We start from the raw sequence: 17,653 nt of genomic DNA, 5'->3' as shown, positions 1-17,653 counted from the left end.
TGTTTGTGGTTCTTGAATTTCTTCAAGATCGACAATTTTATCTCTAGTTCCTCGATCGAGAAATTCCTTCTCGAGGAAGTGGCTTTTCCTCTTGATAGAAATTGAATTTGTATCAGGATGAAAAAAGTAATAACCGCTTTGGTTATAGTTTCCGACGAAAACAACTTTTACGCCGCGGGGATCGATTTTGTCATCAGATTCACTTGTGACAAATTAGATTGATATTGTTGTTCAAATCATAATGAAGAGATTACATCCAGATATATAGAGTAACTAAATACACTTAGCTACCCTCTACAATATAACAATTAATAATAATAAACCAATCTAGCCAACATAGTCTAATATTCCCCCGCAAGTTCAGGGCGGTTCGCGATCTGTAACTTGGATCGCAAAAACTCAAACTTTTGAGACGACAAGGGCTTCGTAAATATATCGGCTATTTGATCATCAGTAGAAATGAATTTGACATTTTGATGACCTTGAGTAACCTGTTCACGAACAAAATTATAATCAACCTCAATATGTTTGGTACGAGCATGAAACACCGGATTAGCAGTGAGATACGTGGCACCAAGATTGTCACACCAAAGTGTTGGTGCTTCACTGTGTAAACCGAGCTCTCGAAGAAGAGACTTTAGCCAAGTTAATTCTGCAACAGTGTCTGCAATAGCCTTGTACTCAGATTCAGTTGAGGAGCGAGAAACAGGTCGTTCTTTACGAGCAGACCAAGAGATAAGGTTTGAGCCCAAGTATATAGCAAATCCCCCCGTCGAGCGACAATCGATTGGACAACTAGCCCAGTCAGCATCAGAAAAGGCTTGCACATTAGTAGTCCAGTGAGAGTCAGAGAAGGCTTGTAGTCGATAGCCTGTATTGTGATGGAACCAAAGACCCATGTTCATTGTACCCTTTAAATAATGTAAAATGCATTTGACAGCAGCCCAATGGTTTTCTGTTGGGGCGTGTATGAACTGACACACCCGATTAACCACAAATGCAATATCGGGACGGGTAAGGGTCGTATACTGGAGAGCGCCAACAATTTGTCTGTACCGAGAAGGATCGTCCAAAAGAGGACTATCACCAGGAAGCAAGACATGAGAAGTGCCCATAGGAGTGGAAATAGGCTTGCAATCCGCTAGACCCGCCCGATGTAAAATGTCTCCAATATATTTTCGTTGGGAAAGAACTAAATCAGATTTCTTGTGAATGACTTCCACCCCCAGAAAATAATGTAGTCGCCCCAAATCTTTAAGAGCAAAGAGAGAACTGAGACGGGTAATGAGCTTGGTCACCGTTTCAACATTGTTACCGGTGATGATGATGTCATCCACATAAACTAGGAGATACACCAATGAACCCTGTGAATTGAGAATAGACAGTGATGGATCAGTCTTTGACTCATGGAACCCCAACTGATGAAGAGCATTTGATAATTTGTTAAACCAGGCACAGGGAGCCTGCTTGAGACCGTATAAAGATTTGTTCAAAAGACAAATATGATCTGGTTTGGTAGGATCAACAAATCCTGGCGGTTGGCGCATATATACGATTTCCTAAAGATCACCATGCAAAAAGGCAGTCTGAATATCTAGTTGTCGCAGGGACCATTTGTTTGTAACGGCTAATGATAAAATGGTCCGAATTGAGGCAGGTTTGATAACTGGACTGAACGTCTCATGATAGTCCACACCGTGTTGTTGATGAAAGCCCTCGCAACTAACCGGGCTTTAAACCTGCTAATGTTCCCATTTTCATCCGTTTTTAACCTGTAAACCCACTTACAGTCAACGATATTAGCATTAGGTATAGGTGGCAAAAGGGTCCACGTGCCATTTTTTATGAAGTGCGTCCAACTCTTCGGACATAGCATGGCGCCATTCATTATACTTGTTGGCAATACTAGTTGGTTCAATGGGTAAGGAAGAGGTGGTTTTGGCTAGATAGGCAGCCGGATTATACCGATCAGGTTGTTTAGGTTTCTATCGGAGGTTGGGCGGTTGGGAACAAGCTGTTGTGGGTGGTGGGTTGTTGGAATGGTGGGCTGTGGATGATTGTTGGGCAGCGGGCTATTCCGTATGTGTGTCGAGGGCTGGAGAGAGCTGAGATGTAGAAGGTGGGGCTGGTTGGTTTTGGTGGGTTGTAACGGGTTCGTTAATGGGAGTAGGTTCAACATTGAGTGGCTGATGGGTTGAGGATGGTTCATTGGCGGTGGGTGTGTTTGATGTTGCTGACTTAGGTTCAGGTGGGAAATATGGAGGTGGGTTGGGAAAGATAGAGATGTACGGGGAAGCGGGTGGTGGTGATGGGCTCGGTTGTGGTGAAGGTTTGTAAGGGAAGACTTGTTCATTGAATCGAACGTGCCGAGCAATATAGATACGCTCAGTGGAGGGATCAAGACATCGATAGCCATGGTGAGAGAGGCTATAGCCAAGAAAGACACACGGAGTAGAGCGGAATTCAATTTTGTGACGGTTGTAGGGGCGGAGGTAGGGAAAACATTGAGAACCAAAGACTCGTAAGAAGGAATAATCAGGTTTGCGAAGACACGCGTGTTCAAAGGGAGATTTGTTGGAGGATACGCGTGAGGGAAGCCGATTAATTAGGTAAACAGCTGTTTCGAAGGCGAAGTGCCAGAAACGTTGGGGCAGAGTTGAATGAGCCAATAGGGAGAGACCCGTTTCAACGACATGCCGATGTCGGCGTTCTACAAACCCGTTTTGCTCGCTGGTGTGTGGGCACGAGCGGCGATGGATGATGCCAAGGTTGCGACAGAGGTTCGTGAGAGGTCGGAATTCACCCCCCCAATCGGACTGAATGCATTTTAATTTTCTGTTAAATTGGCGTTCAACCATTGTGATGAAATTTGTTAATATAGCATAGACAACTGATTTTTGTGTTAAGAAATAAAGCCACATATAACGAGTACAATGATCAACACACAACAGAAAATACCGATGACCATCAATAGATGGTTTCGGAGATGGACCCCAAACATCACAATAAACAAGATCCAAAATGTTATAACTACAAAAATTAGAATCCGGTAAGTGCAGTTTTGATGATTTTCCCATTTGACAAAAAGAACATAAATCGTTTGATAATTTGTCTGAAACAGGTAAAGAACAATGAGAAACAATAGAATTAAAAACTTGAGCATGAGGATGTCCTAAACGTTGATGCCAATTATTCGAAGAAGCTTTGACAGCTGTGAAGGCAAACTTGGGCATCGACTTGAGTTGTGGAAGGCGGATAGAATATAATCCTTGTTCACTGGGACCCATGAGGAGGGTACTGCGTGTAGACTCGTCCTTCACAACAAAATAAGTAGAGTGAAATTCAAAAAACACATCATTGTCAAGACAAAATTTTTGTACGGATAAAAGGTTTTGTTTAAGGTCAGAGACATGAAGAATATCAGAAAGGTTAAAGGTTTTGTGTTTTGAGTAGAATTTGGATGAGCCAATGTGCAAAATAGGTATCGAATTACCATTGCCAACAAGTAAAGAGTCATTACCATAATATGCCTCAGAGTTGTCCAGGCTGGTTAAGTCTGGAGTGGCATGATGGGTTGCACCCGTGTCAGGCTTCCAAGCACTTCCAGAGGATGAGGCCGCATCCGAAAAGACAGAAAAGTTTGCCTGAGGTGGTGGCCGGTTCTGCTGAGTAGGCTGGTTAGGGCATTGAGATGGAAGATGCCCGATGCCACATCGGTTGCAGTGACCGTATACGGTGTTTTGAGTGGAAGCCCATTGAAATTGTCGAGTGCCACCATTATCTCTGGGACGTGAAGTGAAGGAGCCACGAGAGTTGCCCCGAGAATAGCCACGGTTGCCACAAGAATTGCCACGATTCGTATTATAGGTACGAGACCCAAAGTGGGCCTAGGGTCGTGGTGACAGGTTTGGGTTCAGATGGTAACCCATTTGGGAGGCCATAAGTTGTATATTTTGGATTTGTTGTTGCAACTGGTCAAGGTTTGGTGGAGTTGGCAGGAGACCAGGGGCAGCCGCAACCGAGGAGTTTGAGGCTGCAGCAAGTAAGGCTTGCGGGTTGTTTTGCACCAGTTTAGTGACCACATAATCATGATCAGATAATAGTGAGTAGATTTCGTGAAAAGAGACAGGTGGTAGGCGGCCCAGCAGGGTTCCTTTCAGGCCATTGTATTCTTCTCGTAACCCTGCAAGAGTGAGCATAACAAGTTCTTTATCTTTCACCGGTTCTCCAATGTTAGCAAGTGCGGTTGCATATTCTTGTACTCTGCAAAGATATTCAACTGGTTTTTCGTCCCCCTTCATAGTGATGCGGAGTAGTTGACTTCTGAGGGTGAATTCATGAGAAGCAGTGACGGGTGCGTAAGCCCGTTCCAGGGATAGCCATACTTCCCGGGATGTTTTTCCTTGAACATGCCGATACGATTCTTCAGAAACAGTTGAGATGATCAAGGTGCGGATATGAGCATCGTTTGAAATCCAGGGAACGTAGCTGGGATTGTCAGTAGTTGCAGCTTCAACACTAACCTTTTTTTCTGGACACGGAATTGTTTAGTCAACATAACCGAAAAGGTTATGTGATATTAAGACAGATTCGATCATGGATCTCCAGTAACCATAGTTGGTAGGCTTGAGAGTAAATGCGAATTTGTGTGAGTTGTGGGTGGTCTTTTCTTGGTTTGAGAAAGTAATGATGGCTGCCATTGAAGAAAAGAAAAATAAAAAACTGACCAGAGGTAGAGGAGGCATACTGTAGAGGGTAGGCGGCAGAAGGTTGATTAGGGTTAGAGAGAAAGTAGGATTTGATTTGGCTCTGGTACCAAATTAGATTGATATTGTTGTTCAAAACATAATGAAGAGATTACATCCATATATATAGAGTAACTAAATACACTTAGCTACTCTCTACAATATAACAATTAATAATAATAAACCAATCTAGCCAACATAGTCTAATATGACATATGCATCACCTCCCCATACTCTAAGGAAAGACAAATTGGGCTTTCGCGCATGCCATATCTCATATGGGGTTTTATCTAACTTCTTAGTTGGAGCCAGATTGACAATGTGGGCAGCGGCCATAAGGGCAAAACTCCAAAAGGAGTGAGGCAAGTTAGTTCTACACATCATTGATCGAACCTTGTTTAGCAAAGTTCGATTTCTCCTCTCGCTCACGCCATTATGTTGGGGGTGTTCCAGGTGGAGTATGCTATGAAACAACTCCACGCTCTTTTAGATGAGTAATGAACTCTGAGCTAAGATACTCTCCTCCTCGATCTGATCGAAGTATCTTCATGGTTTTCCCAAGTTGGTTTTCTTCTTCGTTTTGAAACTCTTTGAACTTTTCAAAAGTTTCATCCTTGTGTTTCATGAGATACACATATGCATATCGACTATAATCGTCGATTAATAAAATGAAGTGTCTTTCATGGTTTCTAGACATGGTTCTAAAAGCTCCACACACATTAGTATGTATGATTCCTAACAGATCTTTTGATCGTTCACTTTTATGAGTAAAGGAGTCCTTGGCGAGTTTGCCAGCTAAGCAAGATTCACAATCGTCAAAAGAGTCCGGTCCTGTGGATTCTAGAATCCCTTCGGATTGGAGTCTGTTAACTCTTGCCTTGCTTATGTGACCAAGTCGGCAATGCCATAGAAATGTATCATTGATGCTAGATCTGATACGTTTTGAAAGATTGTATACATTATCGTTAGTTTGAACATCAATTTCATAAATACCATTTCGAGGTCTAGCCTCAAAATAAAAGATACCATTTTAGTAAGTATAAATAGCCATTCCATTAAAACTAAACTTAAAACCTTGTTCAAACAACAAAGAAACTGAAATGATGTTTCTGGTTAAACCAAGAGCATACAAACAATTATTCAAAGGAAAAACTAGGCCGGATAGAAAAGTAAAATGGCATACTCTAGTTGCCAGAACTTGTACTTTCTTCCCTTCACCAACGATGAGTTCCATGCTGCCTTTATTCAGCTTCCTCCACTTCTCAGACTCCTGCAAGACATTAACAATGTGGAAACCACATCCGGTATCAAATACCCATGTGTTGCTAGAGAAAGTGAAAAGTTCAATAACGTATATGGAAATACCTCGAGAGGAGCCTTCACCTCCATTGGCTCTCATCCTCCTTATCTCAGCAAGGTTCTCGGGACAGTTACGCTTCCAGTGTCCCATTTGATTACATCGGTAGCACTAGCGCTCCTCAGCGGGGCGGCGGTGGTATCTTTGGAACCCCTTTGTTAGCATTGGTGGCACGAGGGGCAGCAATGGTAACCTTATTCTTGCCTTTGCCTTTATAACCCTGACTCTTGGGTTTAGGCTTCTTGACACCAGCAGATCGGATCATCAGAACTTGATTCGCCTTGGAGGGAATGTTTATCTCAGCCGTCTTGAGCATTTTGTGAAGCTCCGGCACTATCCTCACCCAGGCATTCATATTGAAATTTATTACGAACTAGTCGTAAGAGCTGGGGAGAGAGTTTAGGATTAAATTCGATGCCATCTCATCCGACAGGGGGTAATCAAGTTTCATGAGTTGATCGATGTGCCCCTTCATCTTGACCCATGAACACTGATGGAAGACCCCTCTACCATCCTGCAGCTAACGAGCTGTTTCATGGTGTCGAAACGTTCTTGACAGGCTTGTTTCTGAAACATGCCCTTGAGTTGCTCAAGCATCTCATAGGCACCAAAGTCTTCCAAGTCTTTAGCAAGCTCAGAAGTCATGGTAGCTAGCATAATGCAGGAGACCTCAGCCGAGTCATCCTTATGCTTCTAAAGAACTTTTCGAGCAGCGGCTGTGTTGTTTTCAGGCTCGGTTGGAACAGATCCATCGAGAACATACAGCCTCTTTGCCATGGTGAGAACAAATCTCAAGTTGCGGTGCCATTCGATGAAGTTGGTGCCATTCAGTGCATCCTTCTCAAGGATAGACTTAAGGGCGTAGGGTGAGTTTTCTTAGTTGACATCTGATTAATAAAGCAAAAGTAAAGTTCATTAGTATTTTTGACGTTTTAATCCTTTTATTAATGACCCAATTAACATTAATAAAATAGGAACCTGAGAATTTTGCTTCCAGTTATTAATGGCAGCTGTAGCACACAACATTAATAAGTGGTTAGGCAGACTGACAACGATTGCCAATTGCGAATAGAGCACAACTCTCGGTTATGAGGCCTATTAAGACAACGATTGCCTAAATAGATACATTTAGCCTCATCTATGCCCACTTTAAGTCTCTAAACAGCTGTAGCACGTAACAGGAGAGTAAAGTAATAGTCGTCCTAGTACAGTCACATGTGAAAGGGCTGGATGTGTCAGCGAAACGTTTTCATCTTGATGGGATAGGCTAGAAATCAAGTGCGGTGCTGTAGCTCCAAACACTTGAAATTTCGCAGTATGCCTCAAATGTGACTTATAGTAGGATGGCATAGACTATTGATTTTAAATTGGGATTATTTTTAGAATTACTCAATAGAGTAAAAGTTAAATTTACTGTATATTATCGGGATAACTTGATGAACCATTTCATCTCTCGGGACACTTAGTTTTAAATAACCTATTAAAAATAAGTTTGCTGCGATATGACTAACCAATTTTAAGTTAATAGAAAATCTATTAAGTTATTAGTTTTGGAAATTAAAAAGCCTTTAATTTGCAAAACATAATTGGTTAATTAAAATATTTATTTTAAAATTTATTTGGTATTAGGTTGGTGATATTATAACTTATTATAAACAACCAAGCAACCACAATAGCAAATAATAATATGTAAATCCTTAATGGCCAAAAGAGGTGATCGATTTTGCTAGAGCCAATTAGCAAGAACGATCGGGTCAAGGGGTCACAACACAAAACAACCACAAGGATGGACTCTTGGTGCATCCCATCATCTTGTCCAAACTCCCACTAACTCCAACGACTCCGTGAGCTCGTCCTCGGTTATCTTCGGGTCTTCTTTATTACAAAATATATAATACTAACAATTTTTCCTATTACAATTTTGAACCATCCACATGGCAAAAAAACCATAAAATTAAAATATAACCGAATACAACTTTGAACCATCCATATGGCCAAAACCAAGCTCAAACAACCAAACACATAAAGGTCGGGGCCGGATTTACATATTCATAAAAATAAGATCGGGTAATATTTTGGTCAAATAAAAAAACAAACTTTGACCATATACAAATATACCCAAAATAATATCTAGATCAAAAACTTTAACAAATTAAAGTTTATGATGTAGATCCGGTAAAAAGACCGGTGTCGACTAGTACGTTGTAACCACGGCTCTAATACCACTGTTGAGTTTCAACGGTGGTAAAAGAAACAATTTAACGATTTAAAACGGTTTTAATATTCGTTTAATAATTATTAATCATATTAACAAGTAAACGAATGAAACGCAGCGAAAAATAAACGAGTAACCACAATAACGAAACCCAAACGAGGATCCAGTTACAAACAATACGAGTATGAGATCTAAACAACCAAATAGCGTTAAACGTAAATAACAGTATTTAACTTGTACCTCGGTTATACACAACCGGTAGAGACACCAAGGAGCAACAAACGGAGCTAGAAAGCGACACAACGAGATTCGACAACAAATCCGGCGACAGCGGCGGCGGCGGCGGCGGCTGTGGTCGGCAGCTGTTCCAGCGACGGCAACGTCTTGTGGCAGTGGTGTCGGTAGGCGGAGAGCAGCAAAGGGGCAGCAGCAGCAGCTGCAGAGATCAGCAACGGCTGATGAAACGGGGAGGCCGGCAAGCGGCGGCGGCTAGAGGACGGCGGCGCCGGCGAGTGATGGAGTCGGACGGTGGCGGCGCCGATGAGTGGCGGCGGCAGCAGATGTGAGGTGGTGGCTAAGGTTATATATTTAGTGAGATGGTTAAGCAAAAAGGATAATAAAGAGATGCTATATATACAAATAAACCGGGGTTTAATCATCTTTTAAACCCAATGGGCATTGAGCCCAATCACCATATTAAAAGCCTTAATCCACCAATAATCTCATTTAATTTTGTCTAGCCCAGTTAGCTAAGTAAGTGGAGTTGATGTTCGTTATCCTCGGTGTAACTCTTACGGGTCATAATTGGGTCGGCCCGCTTTGACTTGACTCGAACCGTTCATATTTCCAACAAGAACTAAACCCAACTTATACACAAATACACTCCTCAGTTATTGATCAATTTATTGGTGCACACTAGGTGTTTGACGAAAGTCCAGAGAAAGAGAGAGAGAGAGAGAGAGAGAGAGAGAGAGAGAGAGAAGTAATGTGTTTTGTTTGCAAGAAACCAGTGATCTTCACCTTACCCGGTGCTATAATCACAAACTTATTATTGCAAGCTGGTTATGTTCTATGTGGGTTTTCGATGACTCTCACGTTGGAGAGAGCGTTCCCTACCATAACTTTGCTATTTATGATATTTGCCGAGTACGATTATTACGACATAATAATTAATTAAGATCAAATTTGGTGGTAGACTAAGATCAATTTCAGTTGTAAAATTAAATTAATACTAATCATTTTTATGGAGTACTAACTAAACTAAACTAAAATTTATCAGGCTTACAATAACCTCCAGGTCCAACTCCCCCTCTTCATTCAGATATTTGTAAAATATAACTTTAATGTGTAAACCTTTTTTACCATCTACTTAAAATATATATCATAGATTTGACATTTCATCATCACTCACATTCAGACAACCATATACATACAAAATCACACACTCAGAAGTCAGATCTAAACCCAACTTATACACAGATACACTCCTCACTTATTGATCAATTCATTGGTGCAAACTAGGTGTTTGACGAAAGTCCTAAGAGAGAGGGAGAGAAGTCATGTGCTTTCTTGCCCGAAACCAGTGATCTTGACCTTACCCGGTGTTGTAATCAAAAAATTATTGTTGCAAGCTGGTTATGTTCTATGTGGGTTTTCGATAACTTTCAAGTTGGAGAGAGCGTTCCCTGCCATAACTTTGCTATTAATGAGATTTGCCGAGTAAGATGATAATAATATAATAATTAATTAAGATCAATTTTAGTGGTAGACTAAGATCAATTTCAGTTGTAAAATTAAATTAATACCAATCATTTTTATGGAGAACTAACTAAAATAAACTAAAATTTATCACGCTTTCAATCACCTCGTGGTCCAACTCCCCCTCTTCATTCATATATTTAGAAAATATAACTTTAATATGTAAACCTTTTTTAGCATCTACTTAAAATATCTACCATAGATTTGACATTTCATCATCACTCACATGCAGACAACCATATACATACAAAATCACACACTCAGAAGTCAGAACTAAACCCAACTTATACACAGATACACTCGTCACTTGTTGGTCAATTCATTGGTTCACACTAAGTGTTTGACGAAAGTCCAGAAAGAGAGAGAGAGAGAGAGAGAGAGATAGAGAGAGAGAGATGGGGGGAAGTCATGTGTTTTCTTGCCGTAAACCAGTGATCTTGACCTTACCCGGTGCTGTAATCACAAAATTATTGTTGCAAGCTGGTTATATTCTATGTTGGTTTTCGATGACTCTCACGTTGGAAAGAGCGTTCCCCACCATAACTTTTCTATTTATGAGATTTGCCGAGTACGATGATAACGACATAATAATTAATTTAAGATCAATTTTAGTGTTAGACTAAGATCAATTTCAGTTGTAAATTTAAATTAATACTAATCATTTTTATGGAGTACTAACTAAAATAAACTAAAATTTATCAGGCTTTCAATCACCTCGTGGTCCAACTCCCCCTCTTCATTCATATATTTTGAAAATATAACTTTAATATGTAAACCTTTTTTAGCATCTACTTAAAATATCTACCATAGATTTGACATTTCATCATCACTCACATGCAGACAACCATATACATACAAAATCACACACTCAAAAGTATTAGCTAAACCCAACTTATACACAGATACACTCCTCACTTATTGATCAATTCATTGGTGCACAGTAGGTGTTTGACGAAAGTCCTGAGAGAGGGGGAGAGAAGTCATGTGTTTTCCTGCCGGAAACCAGTGATCTTGACCTTACCCGTTGCTGTAATCACAAAATTATAGTTGCAAGCTGGTTATATTCTATATGGGTTTTCGATGACTCTCACGTTGGAGAGAGCGTTCCCTGCCATAACTTTGTTATTTATGAGATTTGTCGAGTACAATGACAACAACATAATAATTAATTAAGATCAATTTCAGTTGTAAAATTAAATTAATACTAATCATTTTTATGGAGTACATCTAAACTAAACTAAAATTTATCAGGCTTTCAATCACCTCTTGGTCCAACTCCCCCTCTTTATTCAAATATTTATAAGATATAACTTTAATATGTAAACCATTTTTACCATCTACTTCAAATATCTACCATAGATTTGACATTTCATCATCACTCACATACGGAAAACCATATACATACAAAATCACACACTCAAAAGTCATATCTAAGCCCAACTTATACACAGATACACTCCTCAGTTATTGATTAATTCATTGGTGCACACTAGGTGTTTGACGAAAGTCCAGAGAGAGAGAGAGAGAAGTCATGTGTTTTCCTGCTGGAAACCAGTGATCTTGACCTTACCCGGTGCTGTAATCACAAAACTATTGTTGCAAGCTGGTTATGCTCTATGTGGGTTTTCGATGACTCTCATGTTGGAGACAGCGTTCCCTAACATAACTTTTCTATTTATGAGATTTACCGAGTACGATGATAACAACATAATAATTAATTAAAATCAAATTGAGTGGTAGACTATGATCAATTTCAGTTGTAATGGCATCTTCTTAGATGTCCGCAACTCCCTGGTAATCACGAGGTCGAATAAAAGACGGTGGCTAGGTATAACTATTGAAAAGAAGATGAATGATTGATTTTCTTTCTTTTTATTATTTGTCTGTGTTTGCTACTTGCTAGTTGGTTCTTTTTCGTATTTGTGTTTTGAATTCTTGGTTTGCCTAATAAAAAATTAAATTGTTAACCATAATATTGTCATATTGTTAACCATAAATTAGTTATATTAGTTCATTATATCACATATTGTTAATCATATATCCAGGAAACAACGATAACGAGCACTTATCATTTAAGACATTTCATTAAACACTTGGGGGGCATGATAAGAACAATAAATTAAACCTATATTGATCAATTAAGCATCAAACTGAGATTTCATATTGTACTAATTTAGTAAAAAAAGAAAGAATCATGGACAAAATTTAACATATACTTCAAATTTAATAAAAAATAATGATATTATTGCATGAAATTGAGTAAAATTTACTTGATAAAGACCCAATTGTATGTGTTATTCATGTGTCAATTGAAACGAGTTTGACTCTGCCATTGAATCGTATTCGTATCCAGATCTGCTAACTTTGATTTAATTCATACACACTGTATTACACAGAGTTAATCCGGTTTCGTTCCTTTGTTCAATGACCGATAGACCAACATCAGTTAGGACCGATGCCGGACCTTAAACAACAGTTCAGTATTCAGACCCTGAATTTCTGTTATATAGGTCCTCGGGTCAGGTCAGGTTTTAGATTTGTGCACCCCTGAATGTAAACCATCTCTATTGTTATTAAAAAAACACTTTATAAAAAATGTAAAAAAAAAAAACCTTTTTGGTTGTTTTAAAATAATTTAAAAATGTTTTATAATATATAAAATGGTAGAAAAAAAGATTTTTTAAACTAATATAATAAGATATAGCAAAATGGAAAAAAAAAGTGAACAAATAGGTTTAAATTATATTAATATGAAACTTGTAGGAGGGTATACGTTTAGTAAAAAATAGAGAGAAGAGGTGTACGATTACTAAAAATAGAGACAAGGTTTTAATTCTGACAATAATTGAGATCAGAGATTATTGAAATCCAATATATAAGTCTAATGAAAAACCAACTTAGAATAGAATAGTCGACATAAATGTTGGGGTTCACTTTACTTTCAAACTTTAAAAAAAGTAAATAAAAATAGTTGGTAAGGTAAGTAAGTAATAAAACTTCAGGGTACAAACTGAAAAAAATAACATTTATAAACTCTGTCCTCCGTTATGTATTTCTTCGTCAAACACTCCGTCACCGTCAATCCATCCGTTCAAATACCGGCGACCAGGTAAACTTTTAATTTTAATACTCAATTGCTTAATTTCTTCAAAAAAGAATATCAATTTACGCTTTTATTTGCTTATTAATTCAGCTATATACAGTAGCGTCGTATATAGATTTGATGTACGTTTATAATAATTAGGGATCTTATGAATCTATAGATCAATTAATATCACGATCTATAACATATTTAAATTTATGAAATTTTGATACCTGTGTGTATTAGATAGATTATAAATTAGGGTTTATTGAAACATAATAATTTTTCTAATTGTAATTATATAAATAGTTGATCAACAACATACTGTGTTACAAGGTCAATTTCCATATTATTATTTGCAGGAAATTTATTATTTGTTGCATCTAATTATCCACAATGGGAACCCCCGAGACCTCTCGTGAACCATGTCCCGACCGGATACTAGACGACATCGGTGGAGCCTTTGGCATGGGTGCGGTTGGGGGTTCGGCTTTTCATTTCCTGAAAGGCACCTACAACTCACCCAAAGGCTTGCGGTTTGTTGGCGGGTGTCAAGCGGTGCAGATGAATGCCCCACGCGTTGGGGGCAGTTTTGCGATCTGGGGCGGGCTTTTCTCCACTTTTGATTGCACGATGGTGTACTTCCGCCAGAAAGAGGATCCGTGGAACTCCATAATAGCCGGTGCTGCCACCGGAGGGTTTCTCCAGATGCGGCAGGGGCTCGGTGCAGCTTCACGATCGGCTGCTTTTGGTGGGGTTTTACTTGCTATGATCGAGGGGGCTGGAATCATGTTGAATAAGATCATGAGTGCACCGCAGAATTTGCCTCCAATGGAAGAGGCGTTGCCGCCTAACATGCCGCCAATTCCCATGGCACGTATGTCTAATCAGGGCCATCAGGCTCCAGTAAACATTGATGGCATGACATCATCATCATCATCATCATCATCATCATCGTCTTCATGGTTTGGAGGGTTGTTTGGTGGCGGAAAACAGGAGGAAGCTGCCCCGAGTAATGGCGCGAAGACACAGGTTTTAGAAAGTTTTGATGCTCCAAACCCGCCTTCATTTGACTACAAGTAATTTATTAGATAAAGGCTTTGGTTTTGGAATGAGATTGAAGGTTATATTTCACTTGTGAGGTTTGTTTTGACTTTTGAGGCATTGTTTTTGTGTACACGTTTGTAACCAAATAATCAACAATCAGGCTAAACCGCGGCTATGATATCACTTGTTAATTTGCTACTTAACTTGTTATAAATGCATTTAAACCACTTAATTAATTATTACATAATCTCAACGTGAGCGATCAATTTTTACAAACGTGATTGTGGGTGAGGGAAAGGGTCGTTGCACACTTGGAAAAGAAAGATGCCCCAAGATCATTAGCCCACATACTATTTCAACAGATGCGCTATGCAACTAGGGGTGTTTATAGGCCAAGCCGTTTGCAATTAGTTTGAGATCTGATATGTGAATAGCATCGAGCTTGAGCCTCAAATAAAGCTTGTTGGAATATCGAGCGCGAGCTAGAGACTTGTATGGGATCAGTTTGATCAAATCAATAAAAAGCACGAAACGAGCGAGCCCTATCGAGCTTGAACCTTAAATACAACTTGTTTGGTTATCGAGCCTGAGCTAGAGCCTTGTATGGGGCTATTATATATTAAATTTACACTACAAAACCGAGGTGAGCTGAGCTTTGGCTCGTTTAAGGTACTGCTCACAAGTCTGAGCCAACCTTAGGCTCGTTATAATTAAATAATAAATAGCTCGAGCTTTAGAAAAGGAATTTGAAACAAGTCAAGCTCGAGTTTTATGAAAAAATAAATTAAATATATAAAACAAAATTGTACTTATTTAAAGAGAGAAAAGTTGTATATATGGATTGGCCTGGCCTTTAAAACATATAGAGGTCGGATGATGTTAAGTTCAAGTCTTTCGTATAATAGAAGCTAGAAAAAGGAATAATCAAGGTACAACCGGCATCATTTGAAACCGTGTGCACCACTCAATAAAAGAAGTTACAAATGGATTGGGTTGGACACCAAACAACCTATGGTTTTCAATTTCATACGTTCTTCTATGAATGACACCAAAACTAGGAAAGGCCCATATACCTTTTGTCCTTTCTGGGGACAGAGAATAAATATTTAAGATCATTAGATCTTGGTGTTCCTTAATATCATATTCTCATTTCTTTAAAAAGTCTAAACCGTGTGATTCCTAGCTCAACGCTCTAGTCGGGAACGAAAGGGTGTGAGGTAAGTACATGGGAAAAGTTTGTTTTCACGACATAGATCTAAAGTATCACAACATATACATCCATGCTCTTGCAATACACAATAACTTGAAAATTTAACTGTTGATGCCATGTGATGAAGAAGTTAGTGACACTAGCTAAATATGGGAAAGTGCTTAAGTGCACCAAGGCAAAGCACTAAAAGGTAAAAACCGTATGGTTACATTGTCGACTTTTAACAAAGCTTCCCATGACACTCGAAGGGCATGATGCAATATGGCTTACAGTAGACAAACTGATCGCAACTACACATTTCCTCCTAATGATATTTTGTTGAGAGTTTATAGTATTTGGTGATGGAGGGGACGACCGTATAAACAATTTTAAAACCTTCTTTAAATCTCCCACCAAGGATTCATTTGTGGGTACTTAAAAAATAGATAAAATGTTTATAAAGTAAAGTTTTGTACGTGTTGAATGGTGAAAAAAATACAAATAAATCAAATACATGATTTCATTACTTGTGTTAGATAATTTATATAAATCCATATCTATATCTTATGTGCACACGATATTTCTATAAAAGAATATACGTTATAAACTATATAACGGAACTATCTGAAAAGGGAAAATAAATGTATCTATCGCTGAGCAAAAACCAAACCAGAACAAAATTTAAATTGCTAACTGAAATTAAATAACCATAACCGACAAGATCGGTTATGCTTAAGTGAATTTGGCCAATCGATAGTTCGGTTACGGCTATAGTTATTGTGTCTTCGTTAACCAACCGATCTTAACCAAAACCGAACTAAATATGTTAGTGTTTTTCCAAAGTTTATACCTCTATTTCCATCTTTTATACTCCCATTTCCAGCTTCGAACATCTAACCTCATGCTGCAACACGGTCTATCACCGAGTTTGGAACACAATAACCAAGCTTGAAAACAACCTATTTCATCTTTGAAACTTCAATATTAAGCTTGGAGCACCATAATAGAATCATTTTCAACTTGACAAAGGACAAAAAAAACATTAATAGAATACATTGGATAGTTAACCGAACTTAACCGAAACCAATGGTTAAGCGATCAGTTGGTTATGGTTAAGCCTATATAACTGAGCCAAACTGACTTTTGTACAACGTACCCCTGTATGTGTATACATAAAAAAAGTAAACATGGTATATACTTTATATGAAATATTATTATCAAATTAAATAAAAATAGTCATAACTGGTATTATATACCCCTATATATTACTCTAACTAAATAAAAAGATACACATAATGTTAACTAGGTTGTTTACATTCAAATCGTATTTAAACGCAACTTGAAAAATAGAAATTGTCTAAAACACATGTGTAAATGTGTCTCCTTTTTAAAGTGAAATCTCAAAATTAAAAGAAAAGAGAAGGATAGTTTGATGTTTTAAGAAATGGGGTGTAAACCTAGACTTAGATAGGATGAAATTATCTTTTGACGTGCTAAGTTTTAATACCTTTGGAATATTGCATATGATGTTTAAGGGTTGCTAAGTGTGTTTAGTTTGATACTTTGATAGAGTTTTACTTGATCTTGATAAGTGAAGCCTGCACCTGTTTATTAAACAAATATATTTTTAGACTTGATATAGAGCTCAATCTCAATTATTATCTGCCAGACTCAAGCTTTTAGCACGCTGATCTTAAAAAGTTAATACCTCCCCCACAAGTGTAGAGTACATGGACCAGTCCTCAGCATATTCACAAAATTCGTGTAGTTATCCAGATGTAGCTCGGTTTGTGTTATATATAATAACTAAAGGTCAAGATTGTATTCTACCTAGACGGACTGTTAATTTCGTGTAGTTATGTTGAAAAACGGTAACTTCACCAAGCTAATGTTGTGTGATGTACTTCAATCTACATTTATGTTTTATAAAGGTGTACATAATTTATAGTAGATGATTGGTGTACGTATGGTTGATCGGGAATGATGTAGAAAGGAGTGAATTATCTAAAGTTAGTGTATGAAATTATAAATAGAATGAATGAATATAAAAACACGTTTATCAATCATCACCGTTACTTCCAAAATTAATATATGGCCCATGGAGTGGGTTGCGTCTTGCACTTCAATCAATCCTCATCACGCATGGCTTACCCTTCATTTCAATTATTTGCTTGTCCATGTCATATTCTTATCCATCTCATTGTTTTTTCTTATATTAAAAGTTTCAATGGGTTGGTTTCATAAAGTGATTTTTAAATAT

The 17,653-nt window shown here is 38.3% G+C and overlaps 1 pseudogene across 1 annotated transcript; it reads left to right on the top strand.

The window, feature by feature from the left end:
* Positions 1-13,013: 13,013 nt before the first annotated feature.
* LOC143603789 (mitochondrial import inner membrane translocase subunit TIM17-2 pseudogene) lies at positions 13,014-14,303 on the top strand (annotated as a pseudogene). The gene is made up of 2 exons (XR_013148142.1): positions 13,014-13,184; positions 13,520-14,303. The product of XR_013148142.1 is annotated as a mitochondrial import inner membrane translocase subunit TIM17-2 pseudogene (transcript).
* The last annotated feature ends 3,350 nt before the right edge of the window (positions 14,304-17,653 follow it).

Source organism: Bidens hawaiensis, unplaced genomic scaffold (assembly GCF_021521415.1).
Source record: "Bidens hawaiensis isolate Kalapana, Puna unplaced genomic scaffold, B.hawaiensis_p1.1 tig00000237_1, whole genome shotgun sequence".
Lineage (NCBI taxonomy): Eukaryota > Viridiplantae > Streptophyta > Magnoliopsida > Asterales > Asteraceae > Bidens > Bidens hawaiensis.
Note: the sequence above shows the minus strand (reverse complement) of the source record. Positions and strands in the feature narration are given on the sequence as shown.